The following is a 5,571-nucleotide window of genomic DNA, read 5'->3' on the forward strand; positions in this document are numbered from 1 at the left end:
TCCATGACATTGTCTTGTTTGTAGACTCTTAAAACGACTCCAAAGAGTCTCCCAAACTGATGTACAATATTCTTTGAAAAGATGGGCTACATATCATGACGACTAAAGTATCTAGACACTGAAAGTGAAAGTATTTTGTGGATCTAGGTTTGTGTGATTGGTGTAAAGTTTATAAATTGAGTCGGTATTAACCCATTGATACGGAGAATTATCATAGATTTGAGATTCAGAGTAAAAGGTTCTAACCATTTGTTTGGTGATGCATTTGAATTATCAAGCCAATATTTTTAAGAAATGAAATCAAAATGCCATATGATATATAGGGTGTCTGCAAAGGCTAAAAACACTGGAATATTGGAGTATATTTATGTTGCAAGGCATGCACAATTATTCTATTCTCATTTATAGTTGTATATCTCCCAAAGATAATTCCAAGTGATACACAAAGAAAATTTTTAGTTAAAAAGGACTCTTATTGTTATACAATGCATTGGGGAACATAGGACTTATATTGGCATCAAGAAAAATAGGGAATGAAAATTGTAGTATTTCAGAATCCATTAAATCCTTGGGAAATTAGGAAAATCATGATGTAAACACTATTATCAACAAGAAACTTTGTAGAACATATTCTCTGCACATGAAACAACAGAGAGGATCTGTGATTGTGTTGGAATCCAAATAATCCATTTGGAGTGGTGAAGTCCTAGGCTACCATGGACAAAGTAGCAGTGATCACAAAAGGAGGGCAGAATTAGCATAATAAACACTAGCCCTGAGAAATAGACTATTCGTATGGACAGTGGCCAGATCAAATACAATAAAGAATCAATCTGTATCATGAAATGAGTGGGGTCTCACACTTGGCCGCTGGCTTACACTGTGCTTCTTTCAGCGGCTCTGTTGCTCAATCCTTCCCCAATCACGATGAAAGAAGAAATCGCCACACTCCTCAATGACAATTATTCTGGCATGTGCAAAGCTGGCTTTGCTGGCGATGATGCCCCCCAGGGCCATGCTTGTTTCCACCATCGGACATCTGCGATACCAGGCTGTCAGGGTGGGCATGGGCCAAAAAGTCTCGTACGTGGGTGACAAGGTCCAGAGCAAGAGGGGTGTCCTGATTCTGAAGTATCCTATTGAGCATAGCATTGTCACCAACTGGGACGATATGGAGAAGACCTGGCACCACACCTTCTACAATGAGTTGCGTTTGGCCCTGAGGAGCACCTGGTGCTTCTGAGACACCCTGAACCCCAAAGCTAACCAAGAGATGATGCATATAATGTTTGAAATCTTCAATATCCAAGCTATATATGTAGCCATTCAGGCGGTAGTGTCCTTGTACACACCTAGGCACACCACTGGCATTGTCCAGACTCTGGTGACAGGGTCACACACACACAGTGCCCATCGACTACTACAACTTTCCCATGCCATGTTGTATCTGGACCTGGCTGGCCTGGACTTGACAGACTACCTCCTGAAGACCCTGACTGAACTGGGCTACAGCTTTACCACCACTACTGAGAGGGAATTTTTTCGTGACATAAAGGAGAAGCTGTGTTATGTTGCCCTAGATTTTGTGCAAGAAATGGCTACTGCTTCATTATCTTCCTCCTTGGAGAACAGTTATGAGATGCCTAATGGGCAGGTGATCACCGTGGGCAATGAGCTTTTCTGGTGTCTGGAGGCACTCTTCCAGCCTTCTTTCCTGGGTATGAAGTCCTGTTGCATCCAGGAGACCACCTTCATCTCCATCATGAAGTGTGACATGGACATCAGCAAAGACCTGTATGCCAATACAGTGCTGACTGGTGGTACCACCATGTATCCAGGCATTACTGACAGGATGCAGGAGATCACAGCCCTAGCACCCAGCACAATGTACATGAAGACCATTGCTCTCCCTGAGTATAAGTACTCAGTCTGGATTTGTGGCTTCATCCTGGCCACTTTCCAGCAGATATGGATCAGCAAGCAGGAGTATGGTTAATCGGGCCCCTCCACTGACCACTGCAAATGCTCCTGGATGGACTGAGCAGGTGCCAGGCATCTGCTGCCTGAGTTGATTCTGAAGTATCGATTTGCCCTGGCAAATGTACACACCTAATGCTAGCCTCATAAAACTAGAATAAGCCTATGAAAAGAAATTTGTCCTTGAAGCTTGTATCTGATATTACCACTGGATCTTAGAACTAGAGGCTGATTTTTGACCTTGTATTCAAGTTAACTGTTCTCTTGGTATATGTTTAATACCCTGTGCTTATCCTGATTTAGTTCTTAGTTTATGTGACTTGGTCACTTAGTGGTTGGGGAAAGCTTGCTGTGGAAGAAAAGTCCCCAGCATAGTGAATCCCTGTGAGCACTGTAGTGATCCGTGCAGGGTATTAACCAACAGCAGACATTCAGGATTTCCCAAGACTAACAAGTGTTCCTGAACCAGGCACTACTTCTTGCCAGTCTAACTGAGTGGATAAGTCTGACCCTTAGGACCCAATCTCCATTCTGTTTTTTTCTTCCTGACATCCATGGGTTGTTACTTGCCTTGAGTTGGGAACATTTGCATTGACGCCTGTAAATGTATTCATCCTTTAGTTTATGTAAGGTTTTTTGTACTCAATTCTTTAAGAAATGAACAAATTTTGGTTTTCTACTGTTCAGTGAGAACATTATGCCCCAGCAACAAGTCACTGCTTGAAAAAATAAAATGTGCTGCAGTAAAAGTAATTCAACATATATATATATATGTATATATATATATATATATATATATATATATATATATATATATATGTAAAAAAAATATATAAGTATAATAAATTTAATTCTTTGAAAAGAATAGAACATAATGAATATGATACAATAAATATGTAAGTGACAGTACATGTGAAACAGGGGAAATACTCCTCCCTTACTAGTGGGAGTGAAAAATTGTACAACCTCTCTGGAAATCAATATGGGAGTTTCTGAGAAAATGGAAAATATTTCACCTGAAATCCCAGCTATACTGCTCCTGTGTATATTTCCAAGAGATAGGCTCCACTATGTTCATAGCAGCCTTATTCATAATAGGAAGAAGTATACCTAGGATATAATCCACAGACCTCAAGGAGGTAAACAAGCAGAAAGGCCCAAGTGAGTATGCCTCAGTCCCACTTGGGAGGGAAAAGAAAACAGTCACCAGTCATGGGAGGCAGAGGGAGAAGAAGAAGAAAAGAGGAACATGATCAGGTATTGAGTGGGGAGAAAAGAAAATCCCAAGGGCCAGCAGAATGAATGGAATTATGCAACCTTGGGAGGTTGGAGGTGAGGGAACCTTCTAGAAAGTACCAGCGACCTGGGAGGTAAAATACTCAAAACTTCAAAAAGGGAGGGACCTTAGATGAAATTTCCAACAGTGGGGAGAGGGAACTCATGATTCCACCTAAAGTAAAAATTCAGGGATCAAGTGGAGGGATAGAGTTGCCATCCCACAGTCTAAATCTCTCACCCAGGATTGCTCCTGTCTAAATAACCTGCAGGTACAAAAAATGGAGAAGAGACTGAGGGAAAGGCTGTCTAAGTGACCATCCAACTGATGATTCATCTCAAGCTTCCAAGGCCTGACACTATTACTAATGCTATGATGTGCTTACAAACAGAAGTCTAGCATGTGTATCCTCCAATAGGCTCAACAGTCAGCTGACCAAGATAGACTCAGATACTTATACCTAACTAATGGACTGAAATTGGGGATGGCTGTGGTTGAATTAGGGAAAGGTTGGAAGAATTTGAGGAAAAGAGTGACCCCATATGAAGACCAGCAATCTCAACTAACCCAGACCCCTGAGATCTCTCAGATACTGAACCAAAAATCACACAACATACACTAGCTGATCTGAGGCCCCTAACAGTCTGCCTGACCTGGCCTCAGTGAGAGAAGAGGAGCTGAATCCTCAAGGGACTTGAGGCCCTAGAGAGTAGGCAGCCTGGTGGTTGTGGTGGTGTGTGTCAGAACATCCTCTTGGAGAAAGTAGGAGGAGGAATGGGATGAGGAACAGTGGGAGGGTGGACCAGGAGCAGGAAAATGACTGGACTATAAAAAATAAAAAAAGTAATAAAAGTATTTTTAGATTTATCCTTTGAAATTTTCATTTTTTGAAACTGACATCTATTGAGGGGCCCATAAAATGACCAATCAGAGAATGATTTGACAGTATGAGAGCCTCTTAGTGTCCAGCCAATCTAGGTTCCTGTCTGTAAGCACACCATAGCATTAATAATAATGTCAGGCCTTGGAGCTTCCCCTTGAGATTGATCCCAAGGTGGGCTGGTCAATGAATCTCCTTTCCCTCAGTTTCTTCTCCATTTTTGTCCCTGTAGTTTCTTCAGACAGAAACAAATCTGGGTCAGACTTTTTTTTTTCCTATGGGAAGGCTACCCATCTCCTCCCTTGATGCCCTGTTTTTCTACTGGAGGTGAACACTAAAAGTTCCTTCTCCCCAGTGTTGAGAATATCATCTAAGGTTTGATTTCTGAGAATGCCTTACTACTGTTCTCTGGTATATTATATAGGGTCAGTCTACCTCTCACCCACTCCCAATACTGCATATTTCAATTTATTCTGCTAAGCCTCAGGACTTCCCCCTTATTTTCCCCCAATACCTTATGGTGTTCCCCTTTTCCCTTGACTCTCTCCTTCCCACTCAGATAAATTCTTTACTCTGTCTCCCATTATTGCTTTCTTCTCCCTGCTAACATTGAAACATCCTCACTTCGGCACTTTGGCCTGTTAAACTTCCTTGAGTTTTATGGAATGTATCCTATACTATTTTGGTTAATATTCACTTATTAGTGAGTATATATTTTTGAGTCTGAGTTAACTTACTCAGGATCGTATTTTCTAGTTTCATTCATTTGCCTGCAAAACTCATGATCTTGTTTTTCTTAATAGCTGACTTGTATTCCATTGTGTAAATAAATCACATTTTCTGTATTCATTCTTCTGTTGTGGGAAATCTGGCTTGTTTCTATCTTCTAGCTATTACATGGCTGAGCAGGTGTCTCTGGTATGGTTGGGTGCCTTTTGGATATATGTGCAAGTGTTGTATATCAGGGTCTTTGGGTAGATTTATTTCCAATTTTCTGAGGAACTTCCAGATTTTTAGAGTGGTTGTATCAGTTTTCAACACATGAAAACCATCATTCAACACGATCAACTAGGCTTGATCCCAGGCATGCAAGGATGGTTCAAGATATAAAAATTCAGTAATATAATACACCATATAAATAGATTCAAAGAAAAAAATCACATAATCATTCCTTCAATGCTGAAAAAGCATTTGTTGAAATACAACACCCGTCCATGTTAAAAGTGTTAGAGAGATCATGAATTCAAGGACATACCTGAATAAAATAAAAGCAATATGAGCCCTCAGGTGTATGGTCACCTGATTTTTGACAAATGAGCCGTAAACATTCAATCGAAAAAAAACAGCCTATTCAACAAATGGTGCTGGTCCAAATGGCACTCAGCATTCAGAAGAATAAAAACAGACCCTTTCTTATCTCCTTGTACAAAGCTCAAGT

At 40.7% G+C, this 5,571-nt stretch overlaps 1 pseudogene across 1 annotated transcript; it reads left to right on the forward strand.

Annotated features, from left to right (window-relative positions):
• Nucleotides 1–927: 927 nt before the first annotated feature.
• Nucleotides 928–1,996, forward strand: LOC308425406 (actin, cytoplasmic 2-like; annotated as a pseudogene). Its single transcript has one exon. The product of its transcript is annotated as an actin, cytoplasmic 2-like (transcript).
• Nucleotides 1,997–5,571: the final 3,575 nt, after the last annotated feature.

Source organism: Micromys minutus (genome assembly GCF_963924665.1).
Source record: "Micromys minutus genome assembly, chromosome: 1".
Classification (NCBI taxonomy): Eukaryota; Metazoa; Chordata; class Mammalia; order Rodentia; family Muridae; genus Micromys; species Micromys minutus.